Source organism: Petromyzon marinus, chromosome 18 (genome assembly GCF_048934315.1).
Source record: "Petromyzon marinus isolate PM22_M1 ecotype Great Lakes invasive population chromosome 18, UKy_Petmar_22M1.pri1.0, whole genome shotgun sequence".
NCBI lineage: Eukaryota > Metazoa > Chordata > Hyperoartia > Petromyzontiformes > Petromyzontidae > Petromyzon > Petromyzon marinus.
This window is the reverse complement of record NC_133684.1, coordinates 7,704,652-7,722,732: the sequence shown is the minus strand read 5'-3', so window position 1 is coordinate 7,722,732 and position 18,081 is coordinate 7,704,652. Positions and strand designations below refer to the sequence as shown.

General features: G+C 52.7%; 1 long non-coding RNA gene across 1 annotated transcript in view; it reads right to left on the bottom strand.

The window, feature by feature from the left end:
- Positions 1-712: 712 nt before the first annotated feature.
- LOC142925084 (uncharacterized) overlaps positions 713-18,081 on the bottom strand; it is a 43,130-nt gene continuing 25,761 nt past the window's right edge. The window contains exon 2 of the long non-coding RNA XR_012942185.1: positions 713-2,071. This is a non-coding gene — a long non-coding RNA (uncharacterized LOC142925084). The remainder of the gene's footprint in view (positions 2,072-18,081) is intronic.

Sequence of the window (18,081 nt, the reverse complement as noted above, 5' to 3'; positions counted from 1 at the left end):
CGTCGTCTCAATGTTCACTTGAATAGGAAATCACTTTGACTTTTGCCTCCCAAAGGGGAACACGTGAAATCACTCCAACGTACGCACTTTTAATAATAATAATATCGTTCAACCTGTTTTGAGAGTAGTCACGTGGGCTTTGGCAGGGCACGTGACGGCGAGAAGGAGCGATGGCCAGTGGTCAAGAACCATGGCGGAGTGGCAGGGCAAGGGGATGGATGGAACGCGTCCGAGAGGCTAGGAGATGGAGCGATAGCGTCGTGGAGCGATAGGTTGGGTGATCACATCGCAAGGATAATCGTGAGCAAAGCGCATCGACGTCGGGGAAGGGATGAGTGCTTGCATCCAGCAGTGGATTGACCAATGCTGCCGATGATTTAGGTCGATCCCTTAGCTGGTCCCCTTTGCTGCTAAACGTGTGTCCCCCCCCCCCCCCCGGTTAAAGGGGGCTGGGTGAGGTCAAAAGATTCCATCTCCTTCACAATGCAGGCAGCGGAACGTATTTTGACATCAAACACTCCCTCGCGCACGCGTGTGTGCTTGCGCGCGCGCGTGTGCGCATTTTTGCGCGTGCGCGTGTGTGCGCGTGTATTTATGCGCGTGTATGCATGCGCGCGTGCGCGTGTATGTATGCGCGCGCGCGTGTGTGTGTGTTAAAATAATAATAAAATATACACAATAATCTAAACACGTACACACACACACAAACACAGCAACAGATTGTGACGACTTCACAGATGTTTCTCGTTACCCGGCCCGACGCAGCTGCGAGGGCCGTGATTTGACAGCAGATTTTGTTTGTTAGATACTCGCCACTAAAAAAAAAAATTGAGGGGGGCTGGTGGTTCGTTGGTGATAGCAAGGGGGGGGGGGGCAGGGGAGCGAGAGAAGGAGGGAGAAAGGGAGGGAGGGAGGGAGGGAGGGAGGGAGATGGAGTGGGGGAGAGTGGCGTGAGTAACGGGTTCCGCATGCGGGAGCTTCAATCGCAAATGCGTTTGTGTTGTCGCGTTGAAATCACGCGGTATTGCGCGCCCTTCTGAGTGTGTGTATGTCCCCGTGTGTGTGTGTGTGTGATAACCACCGTTCGCCACGTGCTGCCGCAGACAAACGTATCCCGCGTACCCAAACAGCTTTAGTTTGGCCAGGTAGAGGGGGCTACACGGGCGCGGCACGGGCTCGAGCAGTGTGGTACAGAAGGAAGTGGAGTTGAGTGAACTTCCAGATGACCGGTGTCAACGGTGTCAAGATCGGCCTCTGTGGAGGAGGTTCGTGAAGGACGCTGCTGCTGCTGCTCTGCGGCTGGAGGCAGTCGCTCTCCAACAACAGCGGAGGGCTGAGGAGCGACGCTCACAACAACGAGCGGAGCGCCGGGTAGATACAACGCTGCAAGTTGGTGGGGTGTACAGGTTGTGCCTCTGCCTGTCATCTCAGTCGGTCAACCCATGGCACCTGGGTCTGTCCTGTGACCTCCTGCAAGCCAGCCTTCGACACTCCACATGGCCTCGAGGTGCACGTAGCCTGGCACAAAAGCGCCGTGGTGACGCCACCGCCATGCAGTGGTGAACGATAGTGGTGTGTGAGCACGTGTCGGTGGGGAGTGGTGGCGGAATGGTTAGCGCACTTGCGCGACCTGAGATATTCGATTCCCGCTCACGGACAAAATCAGTGACAAATATTTGAACCGGTCTTGGGGCCCTCCCCTAGATCAACTCAGCCTTAAAAAATGAGTACCTTGTGCGGTGTGTAAACAAACATCAGCACTCGGTGAGACAAATGCTCTCAAGGCGTGGTGCTAGCCCAGACCAAACCCCCTCGTGTGCCGTGTTGGCCTTCACAGGTGCCGCCGCCGCTGCCGCTGCTGCTGCTCGCTAACAGCACTTGCCCCAAGGCTATACGGGGGGGGGGGCGGACCTTTGCCTTTGTGAGAAATGTCAGAAGTCTTCATCGCCCCTTCGCTCGCCACGCCCTTCCACGTGCGATGGATAGAGGCCTCGTCGCTACGGAGCGTTTCAAGACGCGAACAGCACTGCGCCTGCGAGCCTAATTACGGCCAGATGTTCTTCTCCGCAACCTAAAAAAAAAAATATAAACACACACGCACGCACAAATAATGATTAAATGTAATCTTTTTTTAAAAAAAAAAATGTTTCAATTAAGTTGTTTATTTGTACAAACAAAAACTAACGAAAATGTGTGTGTTTACGTGAGATTAAACACGACGGACGCGGTGCCATCGTTGTGGCGACTTCGTTCGTCCCCACATGAAAGCCCTTGATTATTTTATCCTTCCCTCTTTTTTTTCCCTCTTCCCCCGTAAAGGTGCGAATCTAATTATTTTAGCACGGCAGTAATTAGCAAGTTACCCATCGGTGCTAAACGCAATCAGTCAAACACCAATTAGCCGTAGATTTGATTTAGTGCCTTTAATCAGTACTGGGAGGGACTGTGGACACATCTGACTGGGCAAAACATCTGTGGACATGGCAGCTCCCCCCCCCCCCACCCCCATTTCAACCCCCCCGAGAAACCTCACCGTCCCCACTTTGATGGTGATTGAGCAGCAATGCAAGATTGACAACGACACTCTTTTTTAAACGGGAGGGAAAACTTTTTGAAGATTACGGCTCGAGCGAGAGGAACCCAAGCAAAGGTCATTCAATTAACCTCGTGGGTCGCGGCATCCACGTCACAAAGAGGAGGAGTGGGGGGGGTGGAGGAGGTGTGGGGGGAGGAGGATAAGTGCTCGTGTGCAAAGCGCAGACACGGATTTAAATTCTCAAACAATAAAAATAAATGTGGTCTGTTGTGTTTTTGTTGTTCGACCGTTGGCTGTCATCATTATGCAACTTTATTTATAATTAAGCTCTTACTATTTTTTTTACTTTGCACGAGCGAGTGAAGTTTGGTTGAGGTGGGGGGGCACACAAATTATACTGATAACATAAAACACAAGTGGATTTTGTTTACAAGCGTTCTTTATTACAATCAGCATCAATCGTCAGCGGTGATCTAGCCAATGCTGTATGAATGCCCCTCCCCCCCCAACCCCCCCCCCCCCCTCCAAACAGTCGCCATCTCTCGCGACACTGCAATGTAACAATCCGCCCAGCTCGTACAACACGAGCTAATTTCATCGTTCCATCTCCATGCGCGGTCGTCCTATCGATTGCGTTCCATCCCCCCCCCCCCTTCCTACCTCCGATTAGCAAGATTGGCTACGTGCAGTGCGAAATAAGTTCAACATGCGGTACACACATTACACCCCCTCCATCCTCTCTATCCCCTTCCACCCGAGCCGGTCAGTCTCAACCACGAAGCAACATTTTGGTGGAATAGTCACGGTGACAGTCATAGGGTATGCAAAATTGATCCCACGAGTTTTGCGAGAACGCGAGTGTTGGTGTCAGAGGAGATATGGGGAGCGGTAGGTGGGGAGCGGTAGTGCAACGGTGAGCGCGCTGCCCTACGAACCCGGCTAACCCAGGTTCGATTCCCGATCACGGCCAGCACCGGTGACGATTATCTGAACCGGTCCTGGGCTTCCCCGAGGTCGACTCAGTCTAAGGTAATGCGCAGGGAAAAAAATACAACGATAGTTAAAACAAAAATGTCGATTTGAAGTCGACTTCTATTAATTTATTGTCTCAGCGTTGCCTTGGTGTACCGGTGAACATGCTCGTCGTTGTGTCGATCTTGAATGCCCACGCGGTATTGACGCGTGTCCCGTTGTTTACAATGCGACGTTCCGCTAACCCCCACACCGAGTGGGTGAGTTGATTTGATGTGTTACGCGGAGAGGCCCGTTTAGCCAGGTGTCCCCTCGAATTTTACAAGGGAAATCCGTGCAGCCGTGAGCACAGCAATGGTAGCATCAGCAGCAACAACAACAACAATAGCCACGTAAACTAAGGACAAAACTTTTATTAAACACGAAATCCGTTTCTCGCGACGTTGTAATTGTATTTCTCATGAGTGTGTTACATTGTTTGTTTGTGTGCGGTTTTGCGGTACTTTTCAGCAGATAATAAATGTTCACTTCATAAAGTTATTCAGCTGCGTTTCAACTCTGCGTATTCTTCCAAGCAGTGTGACTTTAGACCCCATAACGCTTTTAACGCGGTGCTGTCAGTTATGCAACCCCTCGTCAAGTAGTTAATAGAACTATGGAAGAGATGAAGTCACGCAACATGCCGAGCCGTAAATGACTCCTGAAAAGCATGTTTTTTTTAAGCGATACATTTTTTATCGGTAATTATTATTGTGTTTATTATTTCGTAAATATTCTGTTCGGAAATATCTACAGAATGGTTAATGTTCAGGACTAGGTACGATGGAACCGATCTTTTGCAAATCCTGGGCTTGCACTCCACAACCGAGCCGTGCCGTGACCGTATCGATCCAGCCCAGGCTGCTGTTTCTTTTTGTTGTTTTTTTTTCCACTGTGGAAGCCGAGCCGAGCCTCTGACAACGCCGCGTTCCTGACGGCGTTGTACCCGGTCGACGTCACGCGCAATAAACGCATAATTAGCATCGCCCCTGGCCCTGCTTGGCCCCGAGCCTCATTCAGATGTTTTCTCGCGAAGCCCGCATAAATCACATTTTAACACTAAATTATGATTTTAGGTAAACTACTAAACTGAACTATTTTTTTTTTGTTTACCAGGTAAGGCCCCACTGAGCTATGTAGCTCTTTTTCAAAAGCGGCCTGGTCACAAATCATAGCTCAACGAAGTGGGCATATCATCGTGTAAGAAACTCCACAGCAGCCAAATACTCTGAACGCACGCTTCTAAATGTGGAGGGAAAAACCGAAAGACCCGGAGAAAAATCCACGCGACCACGGGGGGAGAGAGAGAGACACGGGACACTCCAAATAGACAGCGGACGTCAGGCTCTGGTTCGAACTCACGACCTCCGGCATACCAGGCGCAGAACCGGAACCATCGTTCCGGTTCGGCGCGGAATACAGCAGCAGTGGAAAGAAAAAAAAAAACACCTGTACCGTGAGGTTTCCGCGCTGACTCGGCTCGGATGTTGCTACCGAGGGAAGAGGGGTGGTGGTGGAGGGGGTGGAAGAGTTTGCGCGTCGGGACCTCGCAGAGATTAAATCAACAACAACAACAACAACGGAGAGACGCGTCGACCGTTCGCGCGGACGCGCGCGTCCCGCCGTGAGCAGCCGAGGACAAATGAGATGCGGCAAATGTACAAAGCCGATGATTAAAGCCCGGAAATCAAAGTTTGTTAGGGCCGCCGCGCTTGATTGTAATATTAATCTGCGCGGCGATGCGTCGTCCTATTTCGCTTGGCGCGCGTAATTACGATCACGAGACGGACGAGCGGCCGCGACGCTCCCGAGCGCCGAACACGCGGAGAGAGAATGCGGAGAGCGAGAGGCGGTTCGGGCTGGCTCCTGGGGGTCTGCGACAGAGCTCGTCCTCGTTTGCTGGTTGTTGACGGACAAGGGTACCGGTATGGTTAATACCGCTAAAGGATGTTTGGTTGGGATCACGGGTATGGCCATGCGCTTAAGGGTGGTGGTAGGGTTAATACTGGTGGCCAGGTGGTTAGAATGAGGCTACGGCCAGGTGATTAGGGGTGCCACATTACGAAGCGGTGGTTGTCAGAGTTAGGAATGGTGCCGTGACGGTTTCATTGCTTCAGGTACGAGGGTCGTGTTTGGGGTGGTGATGCGGCCCAGCGGTAGCGCGTCCGCCGCTTGTTGCAGAGGCTCGCAGTTCGAACCCAGCAGCCGCACTGATTAATATTAGTACTACTGCTACGGTGTGCGTATTGACCGGCATAATTGCACGCGTCGTCTGCTTCGCAGTAAGACGTTACTGATCCCCTGGCGTCATTCGCAAGAGTATGCCATCGTGTGAAAGGCGTCACGGTCCAAATTTGTCAATTACGAAAAACAATACATCATTGGGATCATACACACAGCAGCAATCATCACCGCCCCCTACTGATGGACTCATGCCCAGGGGTTTAATTCCGAACGAGATTCAGCCTGTTCTTTTGAACCCTCACCTGGTTAAACACAATCTAACTTCAAACTTAGACATTAACCAGTCTGCATGCATTAACCCACCCATCGCAATTTATTGACCTTTTAGTTATGTGGCCACTTTTATTTTTGGGGAATTTACCACCCCTCTCTACCTACCTGTCCCTGAGACCCTCAGCCCCTACTCTTCCCACCAGCCCCCATCACAACCACCCAACACCACGATCTGCCGAAATGTGGCATTTGGAATTCTTACTTTTTCCACTTTCCCCAAACGCGTGGTCGTGTCCTGGTGCCCTCTGTTGCTTTGCCTCCCACTCATTAAATATCCGCCTGCGATAGCACGGGGTTTGAATTTAAGTTGATCAGAAAGTAAAGGTGTTGGGGCGAGGGTGGGAGGGGGGTGGCTGTAGGGTGGGGGTGTTCACGGGGCGGCATGAAAGTGTGCGAGCGCGTGCGAGCGCGAATGTTCGTGCGACAGCGGGGAGCGGTGGCGCAGTGGTCAGCGCGCTCACCGCGCCACGAACTCGGCGATCCGAGTTCGGCCGCCCCTCACCGCCAATAACAGCGGGGAATATCTGAACCGCCTCTTGGGCCCTCTCCTCGGTCGACTCAGCCTCAAATGTGTGCCACGGTGCGATGTGTGCAAACCATCACCGCTCTCGGGAGACAAAGGCGGCCGGTCGGTCGTGGTGTTGGCCACCCACCTGTGCCGTGTCGCCTTCACAGGTGCTTACTCGCTGATGGCACTTGCCCCGAAACATTCTGTTAAGGCTGCACGGGGGGGTCTTTGTCTGTTGCGTGGCAGCGTGAGCGGTGGCTAACGAACCCACCGTCCAAACAGTCGCGTCGCGCCCAATCTCTCCCCGCCCTCCGAGGATGAGCTTTGAAAGGTGAAATTCCCGTGGCATTTAACTCGCTACCGCTCGCCTCCTCCGAGCTCCTGGCGCCACCGCTCTGAGTAACGGGACACGCGCACAGAGCGAGCGGGGCGCCCCACGTTGAACTTCTTTTTTTTTGTTCTCCTTAATCACAAGAGTCACAATCGTTCCTCCGTCCACCGCTTTGGCAATTAGCCGTGTTCTCACCACGAACGCGCACGCTTCAGCCGAAGGGATGAGAAGTGTCCGTGATCTGAATGTTGTTGCCGGCAAGTGAGGGAGGGTGTGCGAGGTGTGGTGAGTAAACGGAAGTGTTGTTGAGTATTACCTCCACTGTACGTAAACACGTGTCCCCCCAACCCACCAATTCCCCCCCCCCCCCCACCTGGAACACCCTCTCCATCCCTCCCCCCCCCTCCGGAGTTCGCCAAAGATTCTGCGACGCCGATATCTCATCAGTCTTTACTTTAAACTGGAGGAAATCCAAGGAGCTGTAAAGCGCTTTTTTTAAATCGGGGCATGTCGCACCAACCCTCCCGGACAACATCCTCGAGGCTCGTCGAGGCTTTTGTCTCTGCCGTTGAGAGTGATGCTGAGCAATCGGAGTTGATATTTCAATTTACGATCGGTCCGACTTTAAATCCGCTGCCTTCTGGGAGAGGGTTAAAATAAAGGGCTCCTTTATTTCAGTATTTAAATATATATACCACCTCGTTCTGTATTACCCCCGAACAATTTAATTCCTCTTTGGAAGAAATGTCTCACAAGAAAGAAATGTAAAAAAATAAGGTAAAAGAGCGCCTTAGCTGTGACATTTCGCAACTTCAGAGTGGGGGGTGTCGGGGCCCTACCGGGCGAGATCCTGGCACTTTCATCTCCACGGCGCGTGCGTGCGTGTGTCACTGTGCGTGTGTGATTGGGTGGGGAGCGGTGGTGCGGCGGTTAGCGCGCTACGCTACGAACCTGATGACCCGGGTTCAATTCCCGCTAACGGACAACACCAGTGACGATTTTCTGAACCGGTCCTGGGCCTCCCCTAGGTCGACTCAGCCTCAAATCAGTACCTGGTGCGGTGGTGTAAACATCATCACTGGGAAGACAAAAGCGGCCGGGCGTTGGGCTGGCCATCCATCCCTTGTGCGCTAACAGCTCTTGTCCACAACAGTCTCGTAGCACGGTAAGCCACGCACGGTGCGAAAGAAGTTTAACATACATACACTATATACGTGTATCAAACATACATTGCCTTAACAGACTGTTGGGCCAAGAGCTGAAGGCCAGAACGGCACACAATGGGGTGAGTGGCCAGCACCACGCCCGGCCGCCTTTGTTTCCCCAATGGCGATGTTTTTACGCACCGCACCAGGTACTCATTTGAGGCTGAGTCGACCTAGGAGATGCCCATGACCGGTTAAGATAATCGTCACTGTTCGTCATAAGCGGAAATCAAACTCGGATCGCCAGGTTCGTAGCGCAGTGTGCTAACCGCGACACTACCGCTCCCCACGTGTGTCAAACATACAGATACAGTGGCACAGACATGAACATAAGTGGTAATGTCAATGCTTGTAATTGCATGTGCAAATCACGTTTCAATGCATTCTTACGAATTAATGTGCCAATGAATTGTGCCACTGCATCAATGTCAATCCACGTATGTCAGCGAGTTGACATACGTGCATTGACACGAGTATTGTGCAATTGCGAACGCCATGACACTGCGCGTGTGTCACACTCCACGTTTGTACACACTGCACGTGTGCCACACTCCACGTGTGCACACACTCCACGTGCGTACACGCTCCACGTGTGTCACACAGCCGCACGTGTGTCACACCGCCGCACGTGTGTGCCACTGCGTGAGTGTCACCGATGGCGCGGCGCGCCGGGGAGGATGCGTCACTCGCTCATGATTGATTGCGAACATTAAAGTCCGGACGCCTCCGGAGAGAGCCCATGACTTTCCACAAATGTCAAACCCGTTACGTCCTCATAGATGCTGGAGGGGGGGGGGGGGTGCTGGGCGTGGGGAGGTAGGTGGGGGGGCAGATCGGGGGGAGGGAGGGAGGGAGGCGGAAGGGAGATGGGTAGGTGAGTGCGGGGTGGTGGGTTGGTGGGTGGGGAAGCGGATTGTAAAGAATGAAAAAAATACAGTTCTAAATACTGTCAACGCTTATCTTGAAATTGGTGCGGTGACTGTGCAGGCGTGGGTGTGTGTGTCTGTGTGTATCGTGGTATGGGTAGCGGTGGCATCGTGGTTAGCACGCTGCGCTATGAACCTGGCGACACGAGTTCACGGCCAACACCAGTAGCGATTTTTCTAAATCGGTCCTGGGCCTCCCCTACGTCGACTCAGCATTAAATGTGGTGATGTCCACTGGCCTACTCGTGTGACGTTCCAGCAGCCTCTATTGACAAGTGCTCGCTAACGGCACGTTAAAGCCCAACCGTCTATGCAAGGTTATACCGGGAACCTTTTTTGTCTTCATCATAGCTCATACCACGTGTGTTGTCGCATGCCACCTCGAGTTGTCGGGCACGATGTCCGACGTTTCGCTGCGAGTGCCGGGAGCATCCTCGTCGCATGGGACAAGTCCCTGCTGGGCACGAAGCGTCGGACACGGCGCCGAACAACACGTGGTACAGCCCGACAGCAACACGCGGGAGTGCGGGCAGTCAGCAATTAATTGTCGTACCGTCGATTAATTTTCGAACGCAGCAACGCGTTGTGCAATCTGGACTCGAGCTACCGTCTCGCCTCCTCCTCATCATCCCTCCCTCGTCCCTCCCTTGTCCCTCCCTCGCCGTGCCTCGCCGCGTGGTCTGCTCGGGCCGGCCACCTCGTCCAGGAGATGTCCTCGATCAATCAATCGTTCGTTCGGGACAACGCGTCTCTCTTTGTGTGTGTGTGTGTCTGTGTGTATGTGTGTGTTTGTGTGTGTGTTTGTGTGTGTTTGTGTCTGTGTGTGTGTGTTTGTGTCTGTGTGTGTTTGTGTCTGTGTGTGTGTCTGTGTGTGTATTTTTGTGTGTTTGTGTGTGTGATTGTGTGTGTGTTTGTGTTTGTCTGTGTGTGTCTGTGTGTGTCTGTGTGTGTATGTGTGTGTGTCTGTGTGTGTCTGTGTGTGTGTATTTCTGTGTTTGTGTGTGTGTTTGTGTGTGTGTTTGTGTGTGTTTGTCTGAGACCAGGAAAGGCAGCGGGCAGAGATGATCTCCCAAGCGAAATGCTGAGGGAGGGTGGCGTTTGTGCACAGACTGCCCTATATGACATCATAACAACAGTCTGGACCACTGGACGGGTTCCGCAGGATTGGAAGGATGCCCTGGTGGTCCCCCTTTTTAAGAAGGGGGACCGCACAGACTGTAACAACTACAGGGGCATCTCACTCCTCAGTGTGCCGGGAAAGGTCCTGGCAAGGATTATTCAGCATCGCCTTGCCAGGCACGCTGAGGAGAGGCTTGCGGAGCCCCAATGCGGTTTCAGGAAAGGGCGGTCCTGCACAGATGCCATATTTTCTGTCCGTCTGCTACAGCAGAGGTGTAGGGAATTCCAACAAGACCTACATCTCTGCTTTATTGACCTGGTCAAGGCCTATGATACCATCAGTAGGCCTGGGCTCTGGGTCGTTCTTCGTGCTTTTGGAGTACCTGACCCTCTGCTCACGATCATTAAGGACCTTCATGATGGTGAGCGGGCCCGGGTAAAACTACGTGGCCGGGAGTCAGAGCCATTCCCTGTACACCTTGGGGTGCGACAGGGATGTCCTCTGGCTCCCACATTATTTAACATCTATTTTGACCACGTAGTTCGTGAAGCCTTCAATAGCTGTACCGGGGGAATCTCCATATGGTACAGATATAATGGGAGGCTAATCGATGCCCGGGTGCGGTCAAGGGATGGCTCCCTATTGCTCAACCACGTTATGTATGCTGATGACTTGGTAATAGCTGCTCAGTCAGAGGAGGAGTTGGAGACGCTGCTGCTGAGACTGGAGCGTGCCACTAAGAGGTGGGGCCTTACCATCAGCCCCACCAAAACTAAGCACCTGCCTGGGTATTTTGTACCATCGGACACTCCACCCCCACAACTCCCAATCGGTGATGGGGCAGTTGTGGAGAGAGTGGAGAGTTTCCCATACCTGGGCAGTGTGCTTATGACTGGCTCCAGTTTAACAGCAGAGGTCTCACTCCGAATCAGTCGAGCGGCAATATCTTTTCATCGGTTGCGTAACGCTGTGTGGAAGCTACCTGGTCTGTCGCTCCGCACTAAGCTTCAGGTCTTCTCGGCCACGGTCATTCCCTCCCTTCTCTACGCTTGCGAAACGTGGACCCCCCTAATGGAACATCTTCGCCGGTTAGAAACATTTAGGCTGGCCTGCCTACGATCCATCCTGGGTTTAACCAGACTGGATTGCGTGAGGAGCTCACAAATCCTTGAAAGATCTGGGCAGGGTCCCATCGGTGAGCTCCTCCGGCAGGCAAGGCTGCGATGGCTGGGTCATGTAGCCCGCATGCCCAGCCACCGCATGCCGAAACAGCTTTTGTTTGGCCGGATTGAGGGGGCTAAGCGGGCGCGGCACGGGCTAGAGAAGAGATGGAGTGATGTGGTACAGGAGGACGTGGAGCTGAGTGGACTTGCCGATGACTGGTACCAGCGGTGTCAAGATCGGCCTCTGTGGAGGAGGCTCGTGAAGGATGCTACTGGGCAGTTGGAGGCAGTCGCCCTCCAACAACAACGGAGGGCGGAGGAGCGACGCTCACAACAGCGAGCGGAGCGCCGGGTGGCTAAAGCACAGCAGGTTGGCACAGTAGGGGGCACAGGTGGTGCATCAGCCAGTCATCTCAGTCAGTCGACCCGTGGCACCTGGGTCTGCCCCGTGACCTCCTGCCAGCGGGCGTTCGACACTTCACGTGGCCTCAGGGTGCACATAGCCTGGCACAAGCGTCGTGGTGACGTCACCGCCACTTAGTGGCGAATGGCGGTTGTTGTTGTTGTTTGTGTGTGTTTGTGTGTGTGTCTGTGTGTGTCTGTGTGTGTGTGTTTGTGTGTGTGTTTGTGTGTGTTTGTGTGTGTGTCTGTGTGTGTGTATTTGTGTGTGTGTTTGTGTGTTTGTGTGTGTGTGATTGTGTGTGTGTCTGTGTGTTTGTGTGTGTGTTTGTGTGTGTGTGTTTGTGTGTGTGTTTGTGTGTGTGTTTGTGTGTGTTTGTGTGTGGGTGTCTGTGTGTGTGTCTGTGTGTGTTTGTGTGTGCATCTGTGACCACCACAGTGGCAAAACCAGTGGCGAATTTCTTAGCACTTGCCCCTACAGTCTGTTAAGGCTATATGGGGGATCTTTGTTTTGTGTCTGTGTGTCTGTGTGTGTGTGTGTTGCCGCAAAGGTCACGCGGCGTCACCCGCGCCCCGGCGTTCGTCGTTCGGGACCGATGATTGATTTAAACACTCGCAGACACACAAATAAGAGTGAACACATCGCGGGGTAGTAGTAATAATAATAGTAAAATATAATATATACATCTGTCGGACTTGTGTGGAGATCGTGTGATGTTAAGTGCAACTACAAAGACAAAATACCCCCCCGTATAGCCTTTAACAAACCGTTGGGCCAAGTGCTGTGAGCGAGCACCTACGAAAGACAGAGCAGCACACGAGTGGGTGGGTGGCCAGTACCACTCCCGGCCGCCTTTGTCTTCTCTGTGCTCATGTTTAACACACCACACGAGGTAGTTTAAAGACTGGGTTGACCCGGGGGGGGGGGGGGGGGGGGGCCCAGGGCCGGTTAAGAAATTCGCCACTGGTATTTGTGCCGGGAGCGGGCATCGGTCTAAGGCGTCGCTGGGTCCATAGCGCAGCGGAACGTGTGATACGTATGCATGTTGAACTTCTTTCGCGCCCTACGTAGCCAACCTTGCTCATCGGAGGTTCGCAGGAAGAACAACGAACCACCCCCTCCACTGGGTGTGCACCCACACGCGCGCACTGGCGATACAACTCGGACATGGACGAAGTGGGCAGGCTCTGATGCCTTCATAACCACCACCACCATCATCATCACGAGCCATGGTCAATCCACTGCTGGACGAAGGCCTCCTTCCCAACCGGACGCCGTCCCTCAACTCCAGAGCGAGTGAGAGCTGAAGCAGAATGAATACAAGGCAGTAGCAGATCACATCCTAACTCATTCTGTTTAGCGTGTAACATTGGGTTTGAGTTTGTTTGACGTTTACTGTGTGTCGTGCACTCAACCCCCTGCTCGCCGCCCCCTGAGTTTGCGTATCTACCCCACCCCATGCCCCTTCAATGTCGGTGTTGGAGTGGATTCGATGTGAGAGTGCGATTCGGGAGATTCTGGTTTGAAGCAACTGCTCGTGGCACTGCGCGGGTCACGATGTGTCCTCGGCTCCTCGGATCGCTCGACTCAGCTGAGGGTCCGGATCAGCTGGGGCAGTCGACTCAATCGTCGGTGCCGTTCTAAACCAGGTGTACAGGGTGCGCTTCAAGTACAACATGTTCTTAACGCTTCTGAGAATGTGCAACAATACCACGTGACATGTGCTGCTGCCTCCGGGCTCTGGAGCCCACCTGGAGAAGATTCTAGGCACGCGTTGACAACGATGGCGAACGAGTGGGAGACTGATAATAGGTTTTTCCCCTTTTTTTCTGGCCAAAAATGGGAAAAAAAGCTATTATCATATTTCGGTGCAGGCAAAGGAGGTCCCATGAAGTGAGTGGGAGACTCTTTGACGCTTTTGAAGCTCATTAACACGCATTTGTTATCATGTCACAGTGTAGTATTATCAGTTATTTTCCCGTTTAAAAAAACGAGAGTGCCATATAAGCACGAGATATAGCTTGCAACAACACGCGTTGCCTGCCCTCTGATTCGTTTGCGCACTCGCTCCGCGGTGCGATGTCTGCCAACCGCCTCCCCTGCCCACGGTCTTTGAGTTTGCGGCCTCGTAACGGAGCGGTCTTCAGCTCAATGTGGGGCCTCACCGGCTGAGAGTATGTTTGGTGTGCGTTGTATTATTTATACGGGACGCGACAAACAGCAACAACATTTCCGACTTGAGTCTACGACTGAACGTGGACCATCCCAATCCACGTTTGACCTCAGTTGACGAGTTGCCGTTCCCTATTTTTTCAAACGCGAATCGTCGCTGGCTCGCCGTGATCGAAGTGTACGTGTGATTTTTATTTATTTATTGACTTTTCAAAGTAATCGTCCTGACTTTTCTAATGGCCTGCGACGGGATTCAATCTGTTGCGTGTAGTCTGCCATTTAAAATGTAAGCCCATTCACCGCATGCTCTGTGCATGCTTGCGATGGTGTACTCTGAAGCGTGCCACCGTGTTCGTGAGTAGAGTAGGGTGGGGGAGCGGTGGTGTAGCGGTTAGCGCTACGCTACGCTACGAACCTGGGCGAACCGGGTTCGATTCCCGCACACGGCCAACGCCAATGACGATTACTTGAACCGATCATGGGCCTCCCCTAGGTTGGCTCAGCCTCAAATGAGTACCTGGTGCGATGTGTAAACATCACCCACTAGGGAGACAAAGGCGGCCCGGCGTGGTGTGGGCCACCCACCCTCTCGTGTGCCGTGCCAGCCTTCATAGGTGCTCGCTAACAGCACTTGCCCTAACAGTCTGTTATGGCTATACAGGAGATCTTTGTCTTTGTAAGATGTTAAGAGGCAGGTCCACTAAAGGACAATTGCACTTTCATGGCATAAACTAAAACGTTCACTTTTATGCCCTAAAATAAGCTCACGTGCAACCTCCATAGCTGAGAATAAGCAGGCATCTCTCGTGATGCCGTACACATCGTTTTGAAAAGACGCGTCAGTTTAGAATCCATCCCGTCGATTTTCCCAACAACTTTCATCGCAAAATAAAATTGCAATTATTCGGATTCAATAACAACAAAAATCATTGGAAATCCAGTAAAGTCGTCGAGATCCGTTTCAAATGTTCGTGTTTATCTTGGCATCGCGTCGCGTTAAACTGCGTTTCCCTCGAGAAGCTAATCGCACAAATTGGGGTTTGTGTTTGGTTGCTTTTTTTGTGCTTAGAAGGTGTAATTGTAAATCGGTGTTCGTTTTGTGACGTCCCATCGCACGCCTCGTGGCTTGTCTCCGGGTACTCCAATTGCGCTGGGTGCCGGCTGGAATGTTGTGTCCCAGCCTAGTAAGGACATCGGCAACGGCACGCGGGAGTCTTCATCCAGCAGTGGATTGATCATGGCCGATGAATATGTTGATGATGATGATGTTGTTGTTGTAGTTATCGATGCCTGGGTGTTTATCGAGAGAGAACGGTGCGTCACAACGGACGGAAGGACACGGGATGGCGGGGAGGGCGGGATGTAGGAGGGGGGGATAATGGAAGTGATGCGGGGTGGGGGGCGGTGGTGGGGAGGGTGTTTGGTGGGGGGGCGGAGGATGGGGCGATGGGGGCGGGGTCGATTTGGGGGGGGGCGGGGGGGGTCCGCACGTGCGCCACGCCAGATGTGGCGTGGGAGGGGGGCTGGAGCAGGCAGCTTTTGGGGGGGGGGGCAGTAGAGGGGGGGGGCTGGTGGGGTGATGGGTTGGGGGGGGTTAGTTGAGTGTGGGGGGATGAGTGGGTGGGGGCTCCAAGCCAGTGGGACTGGCACCGGCCTCTGCAATTAGCACCATCCAGCACGCGCCTCATTTGCGCTCGGCGCATTGCACTACAAAGCCTGGACGCTTTTAACTCAGCAAAGCTCATTCGGAGGAGGTTGTGCGGGCGTGTGGTCTATGGGTGTTTGTTGCAGCGTGTGTGTGTTGTTAGTTAGAGCACTGCGCGGCAAGCTCAGCGACTTGGGTTCGTTTCTAGGCCACGGTCGACATCCGTGCCGTGAGATCTCACCACCATCAACCACTATGACATCATCTTTATCACAGTCATTATCACCAATTGAAGGGTATGTGTGTGGGGGGAGTGCGTGGGGGGTGGTGTTTGGTCATGTGTGTGCATGTGTGTTAGAGCGTGGTGACCGATAGTGTAGCGGTAAGGGGGTTCCACAAAGAACCCGGCTACCTGAGTTCGATTTCCGCTCCCGGCCAACGCCAGTGACAAACAGCTGAACCGGTCCTGGGCCTCACCTCGGTCGTCGCAACCTCAAATGAGCGCCTGGAGACACATACGGTCGGGCGTGATGCTGGCCAGCCACTGCACCCCCTTGTTTACCGTGCCGGCCTTCATTGTGCTGCTCGCTACCGGCCCTTGCCCTAACAGTTCTCTTGAGGCTATAGGTGGGATCGTTGTCTTTGGGGAGCGGTAGTGTAGCAGTCAGCTTACTGCGATATGAATACGGCGACCTGAGCTCGATTTTCGCTCGCGACCGATAACAGTGGCGAATATTTGAACCGGTCCTGGGCCTCCACTAGGAAGACTCAGCCTTAAATGATTAGCTGATAAAACACCAGCACTGGGGAGACAAAGGCTGCCGATCGTAGTGTTATGCACCCACCTCCTCGTGTGCCGTGCCGGCCTTCATAGGTGCCCGCTAACAGCACTTGTCCCAATAGTCCGTTAAAGGCTATCCGGACGATCTTTGTATTTGTGTTTGTCTGTTTTGACAAGCAGTTGGCACAGTGGGGGAGCACAGGTGGTGCATCTCTGCCAGGCCTTTGGGTCAGCGAACACATAGCACCTGGGTCTGTGCCGTGACCTCCTGCCAGTCTTGAGCCTTCCTCACTTCACGTAGTCTCAGAAGTACATCTAGCCTGGCACAACCCCTGTGATGACGCCACCTTCACTTCGTGACAAATGGCAGCTGTTTATCTTTATAATGATGGTTTTTGGGTTAGATCGCGTAAGTATTAATGTGTCGTTACCCTCCACCACCGGACACAGCCAATTAGTAAGGGATTTGTCACGTAAATAAAACGCTAATTAGATCGAACCCAAAAACCTTTATTACGAATAATATTGGTCGCGAAAGCCTACGTGTTAAACTGAGCTGTTTTTTTTTCTGTTGGTGTGTTTCCATGTGCATACGCTTGCGTGTGCATCTTTGCGTACCCATGCGCGTGTGTGTACGCGTGTGTGTACGCGTGTGTGTTCGCGTAAGTTTACCCTGTGACCCGAGTTCGATTCCCGTTCACGGCCAACGCCAGTGACGAATATCTGAGTCGCTCCTGGACCTCCCCGAGATCGAATGAGTACCTGTGTAAACATCGCCCCTAGGGAGACACGGACGGCTGGGCGCGATGCTGGCCACCCCACCACCCTCGTGTGCCGTGCCGGCCTTCATAGGTGCACGCTAACGGCACTTGCTCCTACAGTCTGCTAAGGCGATACAGAGGATCGTTGTTCTTTGTTTGTGGGTGTGTGTGTGCGCGCGCCCGCGCATCTGCGTGCACGTGTCTACAAATGTAGACACCAGGCGTTCATCCAGCAGTGGATCGACCAAGGCTGATGATTGCCCATCAATGCTCCTTGATTTCCGTATCATCGGAATATTCATGCATTGTTCACAAAAAAAAACACGGGACACTCATAAATAAAATGAAATAAAATCATTAATATCATTGAATTAAAGTGGCGCGTTAATTATTGCCAAAACGTCACGTTCACCCTTCTCAGGCCTAAAGGGAAAATAACTCAAAACATTTACAAAACATTTACACATTCGCACCGAAACTCTCTCCTTTTTTCATTCACGGCTTTCATGTAAATGTCTTTTTTTTTACAGACACACAAACCGCATACAACCCCATTGTCCTTTTGTTTGGCTTGGCAATATATACGTGCGTGGGTGCGTCCGTGTGTTCACGTGTGAATGTGTTCGTTTGTTCACGCGCGTGTTCGCGTGGTTGTGTGTTCACATCTAATTGTGTTTCTTTTTCAAACGTCGCTAAAATTATTTATTTGTTCGTGATTTGAATCCACTAGTCTCCCCCCCCCCCTTCATATCTTAGTCACACGGTGTAAAAACTGAATTTGCAATTTAATGAAGTGTTAATGAGAGAGGCCACTTGCGCGAGGTTATCGCCACGTCCCGGTCCACTCCCGTGCACGCACGCGCGCGCAGGTAACGCGATTTCAACTTCTCGTATTTAAACAACCACGTTGTTCCTACAACTCATTTCGCCCCGCCCACCCCCACCACCCACCCACCCTCGCCACCCCTCCTCACCAAACAAACCCCTCCCCACCCCGTGACTGCA